General features: G+C 41.5%; 2 protein-coding genes across 3 annotated transcripts in view; one reads left to right on the top strand and one right to left on the bottom strand.

The window, feature by feature from the left end:
* Window positions 1-18959, bottom strand: part of LOC126182476 (pantothenate kinase 3) — a 164265-nt gene extending 145306 nt beyond the window's left edge. For both annotated transcript variants that reach the window (XM_049924852.1, XM_049924857.1), the window contains exon 1: window positions 18912-18959. The gene's annotated coding sequence lies outside the window, so the exon portion shown is untranslated. The remainder of the gene's footprint in view (window positions 1-18911) is intronic.
* LOC126182460 (charged multivesicular body protein 7) overlaps window positions 1-20966 on the top strand; it is a 212976-nt gene that overhangs the window by 35231 nt on the left and 156779 nt on the right. The window lies entirely within an intron of this gene.

The raw sequence follows: 20966 nt of genomic DNA, 5'->3' as shown, positions 1-20966 counted from the left end.
TGAGTAAAAATATAAACTTTGAGGTCTGCCAATTATATTGTAATTCAGTCACAGCATTTGAACGGAATGGATACTTGTAAAATGAGTATAAACAAAACTGAAAGAAGCATAATGTTATGTAGTCGAATTAAAGCAGGCGATGCTAAGGGAAGTAGATTAGGAAAGGAGACGCTAAAAGCAGATGAGTCGTTTCGTTATTTGGGCAGCAAAATAAGTGACAATTGCCGAAGTAGCGAGATATACAATGTAGACTGGCAGTAGCAAAGAAAACATTTCTGAAAAAGAACTTTCTTAATATGGAATATAAATTTACGTAATTGTATTTTCAGAAGTGTAGCGTTGTGTGGAAGTAAAACGTGGGCCATAGACGGTTCAGACACGAATAGGGTGAAGAATACTGAAGATTTGATGGGTCGATTGGATAACTAATGTGGTGGTACTAAATCGAATTGAGGAGAAAATACATTTATGACACAGCTCGATTAAAGGAGGGACAAATGGTTCAAATGGCTCTGAGCACTATGGGACTCAACTTCTGAGGTCATTAGTCCCCTAGAACTTAGAACTAGTTAAACCTAACTAACCTAAGGACATCACACACATCCATGCCCGAGGCAGGATTCGAACCTGCGACCGTAGCGGTCTCGCGGTTCCAGACTGCAGCGCCTAGAACCGCACGGCCACTTCGGCCGGCAAAGGAGGGACATATCCGGAGACATCAACAAATCGTCAATATGTTTGGGGGGGGGGGTGTAAAACGGAGAGGTAGACAGAGGCTTTGACTATAATAACCACTTTCAAATGGATATACGTTGCAGTCATAGGCATCCGCAAATGGAGGGGGAGGGGGGGGGGAAGCAATAAGAGGCATAAGGTATTTTCCCCATTCTGGAATCTGGGTACAGCTTGTTATTCATTACACAGTTTTCACACATTTATATCAGCAACTCTTCTGAATTCCAGATTTAATACCGCTGGACCCGGTGGGATATACTGCGACCTTTTTAAATCGTTATATATCATGGATTGTTTTGGTTGTCACAGTGTTCATGCGAAATTATCCCGATTCCTGTTTGTGGCGGTTATTTCGGCGCTGTTCTGTAGTCAAGATGAACGCGAACCTTTACAGTACTTCCGAAATAATGTCCTCAATTTCTTTTCTCTGTCGCTTCTTCATACAGCCCTGATCGAACTGCAGATTGCGCTACGGAATCACGACAGTAATTCACAGTTTTTTGTGGACTAAGCAGACCCGTGATGATTTGTTTAATATACATTGAGTTTCACATACTGCAGCGCTTTTAAACAATACGCGGTCATGCTATGTTGTCGCGGTCATGCTGTGCTGTGGGTGTGTACATTTGTATTCAATTTTGAGATCTAAATACATCAGTCGAAAAACGATAATTTTTATCCCATAGAAGAGAGGGGAAAAAGTGTGAAATTTCAAGGTAGAAAAGAAGTCCTCTCAAACCCTAGAGGTGCAACACACAATCGTGACTGCACAGTAATGTGACAAACTGAAGAGACGAGGGCTGCCTTGCTTCAGTCCTAGGTTCTTAATAGTCGGTTGTAGCAGCCAATTTGAGGACGGTTTTGAGAGATTTCCCAGATTCGTCCAGTCCAATGCTGTCCTTGGGTTACACTTTTTCCAACGAACCCAAAAAATGTAGCTTTCGAAACACATTTTATTCAACTTTAGTTATGCCAGAAAACATTAAACATAGAAGGCATGGGAGTAAAGCAATAAATGCCAACGTGTTCAGATGTGAAGCTTCGTAAGCAAACTGTATTATGAACGTGATCAAACTTGAATAAGTGTTTTCAAAGTTTATTCATTGTTTCTCCGCTTCATGAAACATTGAAGTGTCGTTTTTTGTTTATAATCCATCAGGATTTTCTCAGTGGTTGACAATTTTTATATTTCAAATTTTTAATTTCAGTGTTATCCAGTGTGGAATGCAATAAATTTTCTGTGAATATTTTCTGCCTGTATTTCATAACTCATTGGTTACTTATGAAGCAATTATTATATCATAATATAACTTCAGATTCTTGAATGAAAATAGTAGTATTCATATTCGTATTAATAATATCAGAAAATTGAATACGGTATTGAAACATGCATACCGTTTAAATATCGAAGTAATACACCTTAGAAGTAGTGAGTGGTTAACCATTAGTCACTCGAGATACAGTTAGCTTTGTATATTTTCTATCAAAATTGGTCCATGGGGCACAACACGTTCTCAAACTCACCGAATCATCTATATAAAAAATGTTCATTTTAGAATTTTTCACGCTCTTGAATAAAATTCTGGGGACGCCTATGGGCACAGTAGTTATTCAGAGATGAAGAGGGTTGCACAGGATAATTAGCGTGAAATCAGTATCGGACTGAAAACAACGAGCTGAAGAGTATTACGTGAATGCCGATGTGTATGCTAAGCTGCTCTTAGCGGGAGGAAGACTGCCAACGATAGGGGGAGAGTTGAGTGCACTCTTTGTGGGGTGCAGATCGGGGTATCGAAATGATGAATTGACGCACGGAATATCTCTCTTTTCGCAGATGTTCCCAAAACTCGAGTCCTGTGTGTTCTAGCACTCTCTCTTCTAGGATGAAATATCTCTACACCTCCGGTATAGGAACTTATACGGGTGTAAAAAAACTACATATTCAAAATTTTAGTGTTTCGACGAGATATAAAGAAACACTTTTTTTCGACAAAAACTTAACAGGTTTCGCCACTAGGAGTCAAAGGAAGATTTAACGCCAGTGGTGTTCAGACGGTACTAAAACTTTGGTGTGGTGAATATTGCGTTAGAGAGTTGCTGAAAATGGTGTCCGTTTTCATTAATGCACAACTGGCATCTGCAAAGCAGCAGTCATCAAACTTTTTTTCTGTAAGTGCCGATACTGACGTTGTGGGGTGACATCTCGGGCCGCATATTCTACATAAATAGTACTGTATTATATTGTCCACAGTGGGTTAGCTGTAGTTGGGCGCGATAAATTGGCCGCATTCCAAGTACTGATCGTTAAAAGTTGTCAACATTCAAAGCAATTCGTATCGATGTTACCAGTGTTAGATTGCTGCTACCCTCAGCGACCCCACATTTCTGGAACTGTAATTACATGACTAATTTTAAGCCGTGTCGTGTTCTCTATGTGAATACATGATTAATAACAGTAGCAGTATTACAATAGTCTTAATGTCGTATTCCTTGCTTCAAGTACGTATCACTTTGAAGATTTGTGATCTACAGGGTGTTTCAGAACTGATGGTCAATATTCAAGAATATGACAGGAATAATCATTCGAAACAAAACAGTCAAGTAAACATGGGATCTAAAACGCATATCCTAAGAGCTATGAGCAATTCTTGATCTTCGATACTATGAAACAAATGTCTTCCACTGCAAGCTCTTTGATTTCAATATTTTGGGAAGTGGTAGTACGGGCTAAAACAAGAAAAAAGTCCGATAAACATGAGCCCTAAAACACGTAACTTAAGAGCTGTGAGCACTTGCTCATCTTCGCTATTTTGAAACACAACTGTTCTAATGAACAAGTGCTCATAACTTTTAAGGTATGCATTTTCGAGCACATGTATATGAGCATTTTTTATTGTTTTGGTCCATACTACCAACTTGCCAAAATATGGAAAGCAAAGCGCTTGCAGTAGAAGAGATTGTTTCACAGTATCGAAGATCAAGAATTGCTCATAGCTCTTAGGTTATGCGTTTTAGACCCCATATTTACTTGACTTTTTTGTTTCGAATGATCATTATCCTGTGTTACTTACGTGACAAAATGTTTACGATCAGTACGACCGCCCAAGACTTTTAAGTTGTCGCTACTGGAAGACAACCAAGAAAACATTCCCCCCGTCACATCTTCTAACCCTGCAGTGGCCGTGCTACGTATCCCTTCGCCCTTGAAGTAGCCGACAAACTTCTCACGGCCGAATTCACCATCGTCAATTGTAATTAAGGACATCTTAAAACATTACTGTCTCTGTTAGTGTTTTTGTTTGTTATTGGGCAGGAAAACTACAGTCTTAAGAGTGTTAGTAGACATTTTAGATTCGACTGTTAGTTGCTAGATGCATATTATTATAAAATAGGCTGAGAACTGCGGCCACACGATTCTTGATTTGGGCCGCAATTTGACGACCACTGGCATGAAGTGTTGCTTTTTCTCTCCTACAAACACTAAAATATTGTATAGTTATTTTACACCCTACGTAAGCATGCAATGTCCCTTCTCCTAGGCCTACGAAATAACAGTTGTGCATGGAAAGACATGGAAACTGATTTGTACATCCAACGTCGCGTAAATGTATGACAGTTTACGTACGGCTTCAAAACGCTTTTACTGTCGCTATGCAAGCTTCGTATCCGCGAGGAGAACATTTCCTTATCGACGTGCGTCCCAGTATAAATTTTGGCATATGCAACCGTACACCTGTAAATAGTCGCTTTGTATAGCGCGTCATATTCGCTTGTGGATGCCACACATGTGAATTTTTTGATATAATCAAAGACTGAAATGTAACCATTGCGACCAGATTGTCAAGTGATCATTCGTCTCAGTTTATATGAGGCCAGGACGCCGTCGTACAAAATTCGCTGTCCTAGCCATCTTCTCTCATTTTGTGCAGTCATAATCTCTAGCCCACAGTTGCGTGATAAATACAACTGATGGCCGTGGGTTGACAGTGTTCTGGGTTTGCGTGCGTTTCTTGTGAGCTGCGTCCGCCTCCGCATCTGAGTGATCAGAGCGGCTGACAGCCGTACGGGGAACCCGGCTTCGATTCCCTATACTGCCAGGGATTGATTATCCCTTGGTCTCGTGAGGCCAACTGAGGAAGTACTTGACCGAGTAGCAGCGGCACCAAGATCAAGAAACCCCACAACGACTGATAGAGCTTTATGCTGACCACATGCCCTATACCGCATCAAATGATGCCATTGTCAGAGGATGACACGGCGGTCGGTTGGGCTCGATTAAACTGGAGAGCTAGAAGGCGGAGCCTTGTGAGCTGCATAACACACTCAACATTGGAATATTGCTTCGTTTTGCGAGATTGGTGGTATTTTGTTGCCTATGGAAGTTAGTGTACTTTTCAAATATGTGGCTTCCTTAGATTGACAAATGAAGTTTAGTTTACCTGCACACGTTGCTTTACTTCTGAGATAGTCCCGACCTCTCTACTCATATTTTTTCATCAATTTTGAAGTCCAGTGTATTAAATGTAGAAGTCTGCCACACATACCAGAAAATATTAACGCAATTAACGTGTGCTTTCTCTTTCTCAGATACTAGTCGCACATTTCTTACGTCTTAAAACCGTTGAGAATGTTCAGAACGAGGAAGAATGTCGTACAGCATTCCTTCAGTTTTTTCTAGACCCGTATTATCGTGTTGTATAATGATAATGCCTCAAGAGCACAGGGTAGCATTCACTGGACTCGTATAAAGCATACTCACATAACGGTCAGATGTTCAGTTACGCCAGGCCACCATATTCTAGCGGTGCACGGAGAGATGCTTTCTCATTGCATTACCATAGAATGCATCTCGCCGACTCCTACTAGAAGTCTGCGGTCATAAACATACTTTGCCACTTTTGCTAAGGCGTTTTATGATGCTCGTCACGCATCCGTTTTCTCCTTTCCGATATCTCTAAAGATGATTTTGAACCATAATTTAACTGTTCTTTTAGCAGTCGTTGCACTCTTGTTAGTTACTACACTGCCTCCTTGGTGTTTTAGTTGCCGTTGGCAGCTGGTTGACGCTGTCGTACCAGATTCGATATCAGCTGACAGCTTTAAATTTTCGCTAGTGGGCAATGTGTGTCAGTAATTATCTGGTCTGGGTGTTGGAGGATCTTTCGCTATTATTGTCATATCTTCGTGGAAACAATCGCGAAAGTAGAATATACCTCCAAGGGAGATTCGCAAATGAAACAAAAATTTGTACGCGCTAGATAGTTGGCATATCTTGATCCTAAACTAAGCCAGTGAGCATGGCGCATCATGTGCGGCCGATAAGTCGGTATGTATACGATGGTATAAGTATTGAATGAAAGCAGGTTCACAACACCAACGGAAAGGGTCTTGAGTTGCATCTGAAATCAACGGAAGGATTAGTCAAGAGTCATGGAATGTGCTATCGTCCAAGATTTCTCACAGTCAACAAACAATGTGACCCGCAGCGAATCGTATAGTATTTAGCAGCTTCCTCGTCGAGATGATCTCGATGATAAATTTGGCCCGCGCCGGGCTTCCCAACAGCCCTTCACAGCCAACTGAGACTACAGTGGTGCCATTTCAGGAAATCGTGGAGGTGATGACGAGGGAAGAGTGTCAATATTCCAAGCTAACGCGCGGTATTCTGTGTGTTCCCCGTGTTGTAGCCTTTGCTGATGACCTGAAGAGATTTTGTGTTCAGTTTCTTCTAGTACGTTGAGTCTTACTGGCGAACTGAGTTAAGTATAATTTTACTTGGAAATACGGAATACTGACCGTGTGATGTGCGTCACTAGTCATGCTCACGTCCGTGGGTGATAGGCGGGTAGTGATATGGTTTGTTAAAAGCCGAGGTCATTGTTATCTTCTTTTACAGTTTATTTATGGGACAGGTACATTTACATTTTACCCGGTTCTTTGGCAGTTTACCAGATAATGTCATTGTGTAAAATGCACGAAAGCTTCTGCTAGTGCGACAGAAAATTATCAGTATCTAATATTGACCTAGCACATCAGCTCTTAGCTTTGTCGAATATAACGTCGGTGTCGATTACATTTCAATTTTTCCGATGCATATGACGACTTTAGTTCGTTATTTCTTTGTTTATGAAGATTTGGTGTTGTTAAATATGTCTTGCGTATAAGCTAAGGATGGTGCTCCGAATCACGTGGTGCATTGCATCGTTCTAGCAAGTACTGCTTGTACATATCTTGCCAGAACCTCTTTTAGGTGTCACTAAACGTGAAAATAAAATCCACCAAATTTTTCGCAGAGTACAAAACACAAACATAAACTTCCGTACTGGAAGGACGACGAAGAGAGTAATTATCGATACTACTATTTCAGAAAGGTAAGAAATTTTACATATGTATATTAAAGATTCAGCTAATTAAAACTGCAGGACATAACTGACATGAAATTTGACTTTGTGATCTCGCCACAATGCAGGTTTCTACCAATGTCGGCATAAAAATGAGTGCTTTAATATTACTGCGAGTTATCGAATGTTAGAGACAAATGTCGACGACAATAATCAAAACAATTAAGAGGTCAGTCAGTATATACTGATACAATATGGGAATTGTTTTCAGTTGTAGCCAGCTCTAAGTACAACTGTCTAGTTCAGGAACAGGAAGAGACTAAACAACTCAGTTAGCCCTGTGACAGGCTAGATGGTTGTACGGCTGAAGTGCCGGAGCTCGAGGAGGCCTTGGTTTCTGGAGCTAATCGCCCATATACAGTAAGCATAGTATAGCTCGGCACCATGAATTAACAGAATCCGTGGCCGAACGTGCCGTTGGTGGAACGGAAGCGGCTCCATCGTATCATGAGGTGACCATTGCCAACAGTTTCAACGCTGAGCTTCACGACTGCGGACTCTCTTTCAAAGAACCAGAAGGTATTCGAAGATTAGGGCAAGAATACTCACGATCGAGAACATTCAGAGATGCTCACAACGTATCGGGATAGGCAGCTGAACACGTCTGCGATTCGCTTACAAGATGCAGGGAGCAAGGCCAGCAGCTTCCAGATTAGTTCTAGAACTAGAGCTTGCTCTTCTTGTGCAAAGGGAGAACTCGTCTTCAGATATTCGTCGGCAATCTTTTGAATACATCGCAATGATGCGTTCAGTCTTTGCCGTTTGCGGTGACCACACATTGTATTTGAGTGTCAGCATTAACGATTACTGTGCCTATTTCTAAGCTACTCCAGTGGAACAAATGTTGTTATATGATGCCCTGAATCATATAGGTAATTAAAGATGGTCTACATTAGCTATTCCAGTATACAGTAGTGTGCTTAAAAATATGTTCCTTTATGTATGGTATCAACCCGAACTATCATCGTGTTATAATCGGCATGCGTAGGGAGGAAGTAAAGCGAAAGAGTCTAAGTATTGACTTGTTGGCGGCAGAGCAATACGAATGAGCTTTAGGATGTGATATTGACATCTGCTACTTCCCATACGCAGTTACTGCTGTTGAGAGTATCTTTGGTTCCTGGCAGCTGAGGTCGCCGAAAACCGGACGGCTAGGGTTTAAAGAAACGTCGACGATGAGGTCATTATGGGCGGAGGACAAGCTGGATTTTGATAAGAATGAGGAAGGAAATCGGCCGTGTCAGTTTCAAAGGAACCATCTCACCGTTAGCCTTTATGTTGTAGGGAGACCACAGAGAAAAAAAAAAAAAAAATATGGATGACCATATTCCTTTCATTACGTTAATATGTGCTGTTGTCGAATGTACCCAATCCTGCTCTTAATCGCAATGCTCGCTCTTCCTTGGGGACAACGATCCACGAAGATGCTGCATTTTGGTGCCGAGCCGTCAACGGCTCCCGATAAAGTACTAGTGTTAGCATTCACTACAATATAAAAAGTGGCATATCTTCGCGGTTTAACACAAATCTTGATTTGAAACGTATGATTATTGCAAAGGTAGTAGATGACAGTTTAGTCACAGCTTAGTTTAGTCACATACAGGCATGTTTACAATATAATCATTGTACAGTTAGCCATCCATGAGTAGCCAAGAGTTGTGAATTTGTGTAAAATAATCTCTCAGTCGAAATCAGAAAGACATTCACAGTTTCTCATCACGATCAACATCGCTTAAGTGAAACAGCTAAAGGGAATAACTTTTGGTAGACTAGTACTTTATTTATTGTAGCTCAGACGTGTCAACAATAATTAAAGTAAGAGCGTTAGTTAATTTCCTAGTTAAGGAACCAAGTAAACGAAGGACTATAACAATCAGATTTTATCGTCGTACATAAATTGGCAAAGTATCTAAATAACAACGAAGGTCGCAGACTCCTACTCTATTCTGTAACAGCTGTTAATTTTCTCACTGAACATATACTATTGTTACCAACGTCGACGTGAAGATGCGATAATTTCTCATATTACCATCCTCCTCTTCACGACTGAAACTTCACGAGGAAGTTAGTAGCGTGTGGGAGATGATCTGCATATCCGAGTGCAGTCAGCATTGAATTGTAACACATGGGTACAAGTAAGGAAGGAAAACGTGAGATACTCTCCCGGCGTACTTTGCCGCCAAATGGCATATTTTCGCTACCAGGGATACTATTCAAAGTGTGACACACAAGAATGAATCCTCCACTGCAGGAAAGAACTCCATTGTCAGTCTGGGCATCCTGTTTTTCATCAACGGGCCCACTGTGATTGGCGCACTTTGCTTAACAAAGACCAGGGATGATAAGCATCCATAACTGTCGCCACCTGAGACTCCTCAGTGACGATTTGATATAGTATCAAATTCCCGTGAAAGCGAAGTAAAGTTTTTTTTGTAATACCTGCAACATTCACGTTGCAGAGAAATGTTGCTGTACCTGAAAGCAATAAATTCGGGACTTGATTATTGAACTGTATCCCTTTGAAATGTTATGTAATATTTTCTGTCGTGTTGCCTATTTTGCGTCACACCGCAGTGCTGGGTCCGCCACTATTTATATCTGCTGTTTGTCATGTTGATTCTTCCTGACGATACACAAGAGGCGGCAATTGACTCACAAGGATACGAGGCAAAAATATCTCCAGCATGTTGTTCAGAACGAATAGCTCGTGCTTGTTTTTTTGCCGCTTATTTACCATGACTGGTGGTATGTCTCGGATGAATGTATCTCGACTTATGTAATGGCACCCATGGTAAGTATAATCTGTTTGTGTTCTAGCTGGTGGTACTTAACGCATATTATAATTTCTGCTAGTCAAGTCTCTGCCAAAATTGAAGAATTAAAGAAAGGTACTGTCTCACATTTAACTACAATTTTACCTATTGAATAGAGGAGCTTTAAATTTTTATCTTAAATATTCGGGATTCGATCCTCCATTGGTATTAATACTTTTTCCTGGACTCAATTTCTTTCAGTTTTTTGTTTATGTGAAATCACTCAGTTGGGAGGAGAGGGGGAAACCGTGTTGAAATCTCCTTTTGGGCATTCAGATCTAGATTCTTCGTGATTTCCATGAATCGCGTAAACGAATGTCAAGACAACTACTTTGAAAAAGACATGACTGATTTTCCTCCAAATCCACGTGCGGCACGCACTTACGTTCCGTTTCGCAGGCATTCGTCGTCGAAGGGATATAAAACCCGAATCCTTTTTGTTTGTATCAAATATATGAATGTATGCCGTGGTTGGCTTCCAGCTGGTGCACCGAGTGGAGGAATTCATTTGCGTACCATCCCGAGTAACACTATGTCTAGTGAAGCATTGAGGTCCCATACCCAAAAGTTGTATTAATAATTACTTCACGTTTGTTACAAATGAAATTTATGATATAGATGGGAAATTCGCGGGGGTAGAAAGAGATGATAAATGATCGGATACTGTCATTGCACGCCGTACCTGGCGTACATCTGGCCAATAAGAAATTAGGCGCGCAAGAATTCGGTGGTTTAATGCACAAGCAAGGAGTTGTATAAAGTGACGGATCAGCTGCAATGATGATTTCCAGTTCCCGTAGTTTCTGTGAATATTACTTTCTTAGATTTGTCGTTGCGGGGTGGACGACATGCTACCAACGCAGAAGTAAACAGAAAGGACAAATCAGTTGTCGGCGTGTTGCTTCTGCTACCCTCATGTGTGAGCTGCAAGACGGCTGTAAATTGTGTTGAGATTACGGCGAAAGATTGTATTGAGCTCACGGATTCAATAGTTGAAAAATTAAACACACATCCGCGTTTATCGTCTGCACTGCGCAGCCGTCAACCGCGAATATCACACTGTCATAAAAAAGAGGTATAGTTGTTAATTATAATAGTGTTCTAGTCGTTATGTTGAGCACCGCTGGCAGATACTGTTCTTCCTACTTAACCAGCTAATCTCGCATGTGTTCTGTCGCTTTGCATGGTTCCCAGATAGGGCACCGACACCAGTCAATTCCATCCGCTGTGTTTAGAAATAGAAAAATCTGAATTTCTAACAAGGGTGAGTCAGTCAGTGATCGGAGTTCATTCGCGTGTAGTTCTGAACTTTAACAACATACAACGCGTGTCGAAAAAATGAGAAAAAAATTGCTAATGTGCCTTAACAATTTGATTTTCCTCTCCATCTCCTTGTTGTTTACATTGAAACTCAATTGATTTTGTGCGGAGTTGAGGATAAAGCACTGCAAAGGCTTGGGCAGACGAAGCTCATTCGTAGTTTGCAATCAACACAAGCAATTTCTCGCTCGATAGCCGTGTTGCTTTTTGCGAGTCCCTGTGTTTATGAGTTTGGATCAAGGCTAGGCAGCGGTAAAGTGGTCAGCTCTTAATAGTGGACCCCACCAAACATAACAAAACTGAGGTAGCCAAATGCTGTCACTAATGTCGCAGAGATGTTAAGCGTTAGCAAGAAAGAGATAGGCTCACTGTCTCAATAACGAATTTTATGACCTGCTTATACAACTGAGCGAACGTCGCATGTATACGCCCTTTGACTACGGTGGTAACTGCATTGCACCTGCGTGAATATCCATAAGGAGAAAAGCTGCTTTATGCCGTTGAAGGAACAGTATTGTTTGCTCGGCTCGCGTTTTCTCACCGAACAGGTGCTGTGGTAGCTGTTTACTTAGACTGTTTTATCGACGCAGATAGGAGGCACGGGCGAGCTGCTTTTGTAGTAGCTACGTACTTTTCTGTCGTTTACTGTTATGTACTTTATTGCTCGCGGGTCTGTTACCACCATCTCTTTCTTTTTGAATGATATCTGGAGTCCTAATTTATTTATTTTTTATTTATGTCTGTTTTGCTGATTATTTGATTTCTGGATTTTTGTATTTTGTTAGCTAGTAACGTTAAGGTTGTTTGACCTTTCTTGGTTCGAATTTGTATTTTGTTGCGATTTTTCTAGTACCATTCTCTCAACAAGTATTGCAGAGCACAGTTGAAGAGTAGTGGTGATAGACCATCATCCTGTCTTATTCATGTTTCAATTATAAATGCCGGCCGTTGTGGCCGTGCGGTTCTAGGCGCTTCAGTCTGGAACCGCGTGACCGCTACGGTCGCAGGTTCGAATCCTGCCTCGGGCATGGATGTGTGTGATGTGCTTAGGTTAGTTAGGTTTAAGTAGTACTAAGTTCTTGGGGACTGATGACCACAGAGGTTAAGTACCATAGTACTAAGAGCCATTTGAACCATTTTTAATTATAAACGGCTATGTATAAATTCTTTCGTTTGGCTTGCCTGAAATTTTAATTTTACAGACTCCTTTTTGTATGCTCCTGACTCGAATAAATACATGTAATTTTATAAAAACATTCGTCAGTAATAATCCAACAAATTTAGAGAAGAATGTTTACAGCTTCAGCACTAGAAGTTATTCATTAGTTTTATCATGTTTCTGAGAAGCGTTAAGTACACAGTCACGAAAATAATTGATCATTTTTTCAATAACACGGTGTCTGACAAGCAGCTAAGAAGGTTTTAAGTCTAATTTCAGATCGTTTCTACTGGACCGCTCGTAGTCCGTGGACGAATTTTCAGTTAAAAAAACTAGTAACATGCGTCATAGATAAGACAAAGCTGTTTTCAGCAGGGTCAAAACTATTATGTTCACATTCATTAAATAATGCGACTTTGCTAATTAGTGTTCTGGATATTGCATATATTCCAACATGCAAACAATGCATTTAAACGTAGCCAGTGTATTGATTCATTCTACATCATTTCCTAGGAATTGTGTATATGACCTATAAATATGAAATGATATTATGACTATACTAGAATATGTCTTGGGTAACAAAAGAACTTAGCTTTTTTGTTTATAGAGCTTTAAACACACTTATTTTCTTTGAAACAGATAATACGGAATTTCTTGTCATTAGAAATTCTGGGTTGTAAACGAAAATTTGTTCTATGTTGGTGAATACTCGTAATGAGTCTGTTATTTCATATTCACTAGTTGAGTAGTTGGGCTGCACATTTAAGCGTGCCGTTCAGCTCTTGAAGACGACGCGAAAGACGCATGAAAACTGCGAAACTGTACAACGTTGGAGCACATCCTTGAAAAAAAGTGCGGTATATTCCATATGAAGAAATGAGTATTAGGAATTTTGTTTCGCAATTTGTTAAAGAACATCACCTTAACGTCTGAAATGGTGTTTAGAAGATACCCTTGTGCAAGATTTTTTTGCTTTTATGCATGATAGATGCCGCATTTGTTCAATACTAATCAGAAACGAATGTGAAGTAGTTATCATGTGGTGTGTTTGGATCGAATTGTTGGAAGATACAGCAATCTGGCGCTCTCTGCTATTCGACGCCGAAAACAGTCTGTGGACATTTTTGAGTCCAGTAGATGTGCATATTGCTGATCTGCCAGTACACTTCAGGCCCACAGTCATTTTGCTAGTAAATTTACGATACAATGCATTGACCTCTAATGGGCCGACATCGGAACATGAGTTAATTTGTTGACCTTAAACGTCGTCTTTCATTATCAGATTCAGAAATCCATGTCCGTCGTATAAGTTTCAAAAAGAGCATAGTCAACAAGAAATGCTTGTTACAACTATTCAGTGAAAATACTTCAGAAAAAAAGTGGAGGTATTCTCCTGTCGGACGTAATCTCTATTAAAGTCGCTGTTAATGTACCGGTGGAGTTTAGTTTCGGCAATAGCGATTTAAGTTGCCGCTCCTGGCGCGAGAGGCCACGTGGAAATCTGTGAGGCGTCGTCAGCTGTCATGAGGAGAGCAGCGAGCCGCTTGCGTCACTAAGCGCTGATGACGCTCTGGGCGACAACTCACAGTCCTTTCGCTCTCCAGGCTCAGGCTCTCGTGTTATCGTGCATAAAGTGTTTGTGAAGTCTGCTGGACCGATATATTGCGCTCCGATATCAGCTATGAGATTAGCGTTCTGTGACTCCATAGCGCCCATAACCATGGAGAATGAAAAAAAGTACAAGCTATGTGCCATAGAAGAAATATATTAATTGCTACTTCACAATCTGGCTTTAAGTTGATAATTATCTTTACTTGACAGTTGTCGTTATGACTCTTGTCCTGAATTAGCCTAAAGACTTTGTCGCTTACCCCAGGAACTTTTATCGTGTGCCAACGAATCTTAGGGTTTCACGAAGGCTCCTCCACAGAATTGCGGTTAGACTTAGACAAAATTTCCAGTTGGTGTGATGACTGGCAGCTAGCCCTAAATGTGGAAAAATGTAAGTTAATGTGGATGAGTAGGAAGATCAAACCTGCAACATTCGGATACAATATTAGTGTCCTGCTGGACACAGTCAAGTCATTTAAGTATCTGGGCCTAACGCTGCAAAGCTATGTAAGGTGGAACGAGCATGTCAGAACTGTGGTAGGGAAGGCGAATGGTTGACTTCGGTTTATTGGAAGAATTTTAGGAAAGAATGGTTCACCTGTAAAGGAGACCGTATATAGGACTCTGGTGCGACCTATTCTGGGGTACTGCTTGAGTGTTTGGGATCCGTACAGGGTCGGATTGAAGGAAGACATCGAAGCAATTCGGATTTGTTACCGGTAGGTTCGAAAAACACGCAAGTTCTGCGCAGATGCTTCGGGAACGCAAATGGGAATCCATGAAGGGAAGACAACATTATTTCCGAGAAACGTTATTGAGAAAATTTAGAGAATGACATTTGATGCTGACTGCCGAACGATTCCACTGCAGCCAACGTACATTGCGCGTAAGGAGCACGAAGATACTGGAAGGCATATAGATAGTCGTTTTTCCCTCGCTCTGTTTACGAGTGGAAAAGGAAAGGAAATAACTAGTAGTGGTACAGAGTATCCTCTGCCACGCATCGTACGGTGGCTTGCGGAGTATCTATGTGGATGTAGAATTGGAGACCAGATAAGAAAATGGATATTGACCTATCGGGTACCGAAAAGAATCAGTCATCCAACGGCTAACGGCGACAACACGGTAACATGATACAGATGCATTACTTTTCCACAATTAGAAAAGTACCTCCTAATTAGGGTTCTATTACTCACGAGCAAATTCTTTACGTTCGTTGACAGAAAAAGCTATGAACCGCTCGTCAAGACCCAGCACAACTTGAAGATTCGAACAATATACTAATGCTAAATCGCAGCTTGTCAAATAAAAATCCGTCATTGTTTAATTAGTTGATTGGGTTTTCTTGTGCTGTGTAAGTAAAGAATGATTTGGTTAATGAAACCATTAGTTGCCACTCGCCTTCTTTGTTGAGGAGAAATGGACACTTGGCGAAATATCTCTAAGCTGACCTCGTGTCACATCCAGGTTCTTCATATCACATGCCAGTTACAGAAAACCGGTTCGTTTAGTTGCAAGAAGGAGCCTGAAAATTGTGTAGTTTAGTACTTGGTTGTGACATTTTCTCAACTGTACAAAAACAGATTAATGGAGTGTCGTTGCAGAGAAATACTGTTATGTATCTTTACTGCATTTTTGTGTGTGTAGGAGGAGGACGTTAAGATGAGTGAAGGGAGCAGAGAAGGAATGGGCAATTAATCTCCCGTATTTGGCTGGACTAATTTGTGGAAACCACTGGATACTGCAATAAAGAAGCCTGGGCTGGGCATAGGATCGAAAGCAAACCGCTGTGTGAAGTTTTGACATTGTTACGGCTTAGTAGGTTATCGGTGCTATGATGAGACAGCAACAATTAACGAAAACTCTGTTGCGCAACTTGTAATTAGAAGGAGTGCTAGTTCTGCAAGGTTCGCAGGAGAGCTTCTGTAAAGTTTGGAAGGTAGGAGACGAGGTACTGGCAGAAGTAAAGCTGTGAGTACCGGGCGTGAGTCGTGCTTCGGTAGCTCAGTTGGTAGAGCACTTGCCCGCGAAAGGCAAAGGTCCCGAGTTCGAGTCTCGGTCGGGCACACAGTTTTAATCTGCCAGGAAGTTTCATATCAGCGCACACTCCGCTGCAGAGTGAAAATCTCATTCTGGAAACATCCCCCAGGCTGTGGCTAAGGCATGTCTCCGCAATATCCTTTCTTTCAGGAGTGCTAGTTCTGCAAGGTTCGCAGGAGAGCTTCTGTAAAGTTTGGAAGGTAGGAGACGAGGTACTGGCAGAAGTAAAGCTGTGAGTACCGGGCGTGAGTCGTGCTTCGGTAGCTCAGTTGGTAGAGCACTTGCCCGCGAAAGGCAAAGGTCCCGAGTTCGAGTCTCGGTCGGGCACACAGTTTTAATCTGCCAGGAAGTTTCATATCAGCGCACACTCCGCTGCAGAGTGAAAATCTCATTCTTGTAATTAGAAGTTCATCAAGTTGTAGAGGATACGAGATGTCAGATCAGAAATAAGAATGAAGTAATTGAAAGGACAAGAACGATCAGACTGCGTCGCCCACCTTAATGTTTTAATGTCAGCAGCACTGGATTGTACTTTGTGTTTCTAATCACCTCAACCTTGATGGCACGAGAAACTTTAACCTTACTTTCGTCCGTGTTTCTTATAATCTGCATGTAATTGCAGCTGTAATACATTCGCCATTGTCTGTCTCTATAGTCCAGGAAGATCGTGTACATTCGCTGTACACTGGAAACTGTACTGGACGGTAGCGCTGTTCAAACGAAAGAATAAACCCGTAACTAAAATTGCTTTCTGCAAATATAGCCTGTCTTCATTAACGCATTCTTACGATAGCTACGAGCCATGCTCCTTTACATGTTGTGCGTTGTGTTACTTCATGGCGTTGGTTGACAGTTGTTGGACAAGAAGTGGTCTTTAGCTCACATTATCGAGTAATGATCATTTTGCAAAGCTTTACCTTTTAAATAGCAAGCGCCATGCCGTTGCAAACAAAAAAGGAGGCGGCCCAATGTTGGTGTTAATCGCTTTCGTGTAGTTTTTGACTACATAACTGTTAGTTTCAGTCAAAAGTGACGGCGATGTTTGGTATCGATGAGCCCATAGACTTCGCTTGTATTCTAGCAGATTGAATTCAGTGTACCTAATGGAATGACACAAACACCAAAAAATACTTTTCATTTTTAAGAGATACCTATTTTCACGAGGCAGTGTTTTCGTACACAATGTTTTTCTCATTGTTTGATCATTCTTCTTTCTTATGTTCCGACTTTCGACCATCTTTTCATTTCTCTTATATAATTATTGTTGCAGCCAACGATGACAATTATCAGGTTTTTTTTCTGCGCTTACGGCTTTGCCTGCAATTGTATACAATGATATTCTTCATTACCAGGTTAACTAATCGTAGTAGACCTGAAATATAATCTTGACATATAAATTTTGAAGAATGGTAGAGTAACGTTCAGTACGCAGGAAGCTGGTATCCGACTTCACGTTTGACCTGACGTACAGTTCGACTTGTTACCAAGGCGTGAATACTTTTAAGTTGGTACAAAAGTATGTAAGTTGCTGTAGTCGTTGAGAGATAAAAACGCTTTCAGTGAATAAACTAGCCGGCAGAGGTTCAGCAACCCAGTCTTCGGACTGAAATCATCATCATCAGCAGCAGCAGCAGCAACGCGGTCACCCCCACGAACACATTTCTCCCAACGAGAGACCAGTTTGTTGATACCGTTATTGTAAAATGTTTGACTTTGTTGTCGGAGCCACAACCTCACCTCAGTTTTCACCGCTTCATCACTATCAAAGTGAAGTCGTCGAAGATGTACTTTAAGTTTTGGATACAGATGAAAATGGGATGGGATCAACTCGTTTATGTAGACTGATCGATGATATTGAAGCCAAGGTGTGGGACTGTTGCAGATGTCGCAGCGCGAGTGTGTAATGTGGCATTGTCACGCTGAAGGAGAGGGTGCTTCATGTGTGGACGAACTGTTCGAATTCTAAAATCGATTACAGCACACTGTTTCTCAATCACCAACATAGTTATGTTACACCCCGCCGAGTTACACGTTACAATTCGGAGCCCCCTAGCTGCAAAGGGCTGCCGAAATATAGATATGAAGCATAAAGATGTAGAATTATAATCACGTTTGTTTTATTTAAAAAGATTTAAGAGTTTCGTCATAAAAAATTCGAAGGCATTACTTTGCAGCACGCCCTGTTCTACGGACTCTGTTTCAGACTACGCAGGCATCTGCTCGTTGAACGTTATTTTATTTCTGTCCCGAATTAATGCAGTATTTGCCAAGGCAGCGTCTGATGCATAACTATTTCGACAGCTGTAAATGTACTGGTGCTTCTTATCAGCTACACGTTTACGCGAAGTGATGTTACTTTAGCGCTCGTTCCTTCTTTGTCACATGTGAAGAAACATCAGCGAAGATTGCCCTCCCCTGACTGGCAACACCCATTCGATCATAGCTTAATGACACCCACACATTTCAGCCCATTCCCTTCACATGGGCAGAGTAAAGTATTTATTTCACGCCATTGGCTCCTCCGCCTCTATCTGAAGTAAGAGGAAAAATCAAATGCAAATGAAAATGCAGTGTTCCGTAGGATTTTAATTTTAGTGATGTATGTGTAATACAGTAGTGCAGCGATACTACTTGCACTGGTGCAGAGAACACGGGTTTTTATCGGTGTCCTTCCTGTTATCAGTCTCTCTGTTACTGGCTGCTCAGAAACTCAAGCGTCGCTTTCCAACAGAATGTTGAAATGCTGTGTTACAAAGTAAACATGGGCAGCCAGCGGCCTGCGTGAAGCGCATCGCCGCGCGTGGCCTGCTTCGGCAACAGTGTTCCACTTACCCAGTAGTGTCCACTGGTTAACAGCTACGCACTGCCTGATAGGCGGACACACTACTGAGCTTCAGATCGGCTTCTAACGCGTTTTATGAGAGGTTGTGCGACGTGCGCGCCTCTAGTGGCAGTAAGTGTAAGCTGGACGTTTGCGCTGTACCGAGAAACTGTCGCACCACATTCGCGGGGAATCCTCTTTCAGTGACTGCGGCAGCAGCATGCTTTCGAAACATTTACTCACTCAAGTGGTCTGCAATATTCCTCGTACTTCTCCCGACGCTCTGTTTGCACATAGTGACGAACACTGTCTTGTACCCACATCAACTACTGGAACTCATCACAGAACAGTGATTTTCCTAAATCACTCCAGGCATATTCCGGGACGGTTCCAGTGAAACCGCACGGCCAATTTCCTACCCATCCTTGAAACATTATAAGCATGTGTCCGTCTCTTATAACTTCATGTCGAGAGGACGTTAAACCCTAATCTTCCTTCCATCCTTTCTAGTTCAGAATACAGAACGTGACAAAGTACCCCCCCTCCCCCCCCCCCCCTCATATACCGACCACCACCACCACCACCACCACCACCACCACCACCACCAGTTTCCTGCAGTTCCTTCTGTTATGTTCATTTCCACTCATTGTACTCGTTGGCAACATCGCTAGCCTGTAAATAATTACAAATAAAGAATAATAATAAAATGCTGACCACAGAAGACAGCCGATGAGATAATAGCAATGCCTTTAAAGCCACCAGCCGATAAAGCAACGGGCAGATGATTCTTTCATCATATGATTTGAATTCTGAAAGTTGTTGACGATATCCAGTTTTCCATTTCTGTTATTTTTCGTGACACGTTAAACGAGAAATATCTCTTCTCCCAGCTGACAATTGAGGGAGAATTTGATGGCAGAGGAAACTGGGAAGAAAGATGTCTTGGCTGCGAATCATTGAGTGACACCACTCCAGCCACTGAATCATACTCATCAAGCAACTGTGGAACTTGTGTTCGCAGTATCAATTAGTGGATATGCATTGAGGGAAGAAGATTGTGGCCGGCCGCGGTGGCCGAGCGGTTCTGGGCGCTTGAGTCCGGAACCACGCGGCTGCTATGGTCGCAGGTTCGAATCCTGCCTCGGGCATGGATATGTGTGATGTCCTTAGGTTAGTTAGGTTTAAGTAGTTCTAAGTCTAGGGGACTGATGACCTCAGATGTTAAGTCCCATAGTGCTTAGAGCTATTCGAACCATTTGAAGAAGACTGTTGTTATCGGAATGAAACAATACTGTTGTGGCCTGCTAATCTTCTTCCGTTGGATCTAAATTTATAGTTTATTTCCTATATTAGAATATATTGTTTCCCAGGACATTGCAAAAATACACGTTACCTTTCAAAATAGTCACTCCAATAGCTTTGACATACATTTAATTGTATGTATATAATTGAAGAAATGTCTTGTGACTCTTCAAGAAATGTCTTACACATAAATACGAGTATTCTACCTGGAAGTGCAAGCAGCAACCTGCTCCACATGAATGAAATCGAGGGCCAACACACACACACACAAAGCTATATAATGACAAAGGAGTATACCTCGTCATTTGTAATGGATCACAGTGACCAGATTTGATCTTAGACTAGACACATAGTTAACTGAAGTTTGTACCAGTAATGGAAGTGATCAATTTTTTTTCCAAATTCGTAAATTAGTACGTGGTTATTGAAAGGACAAAGAAGGGAATGATGTGGTTTAATATCCATAGGCGGCGTGGTCATTAAAGAAGGAATGTAAACATCGAATTGGCTGATACAGGGGTGAAATTCTTACGAAGATTGCAATTCTGTTCCTTACATTTGCAAATCCAGTGTATTTGTTGATATATAAATAGCTGTGCTTCACAGTTCTTAAGTTTTCTAAGCACTTCAAATCACTAGTTACACGTATTGTTACTTGGCCACAAAGAGCACAAGTTTCGTTATCTGCAATGGTGAGGCGGATTTTGCTATTCGATATTATTGCAGCTATCTAATTTTACCTCTCCTAAAAATTGCCCATCGTC

This window comes from Schistocerca cancellata, chromosome 1 (genome assembly GCF_023864275.1).
Source record: "Schistocerca cancellata isolate TAMUIC-IGC-003103 chromosome 1, iqSchCanc2.1, whole genome shotgun sequence".
NCBI lineage: Eukaryota > Metazoa > Arthropoda > Insecta > Orthoptera > Acrididae > Schistocerca > Schistocerca cancellata.
The sequence above is the reverse complement of the archived record's forward strand: the minus strand, read 5'-3'. Positions and strand labels throughout refer to the sequence as shown.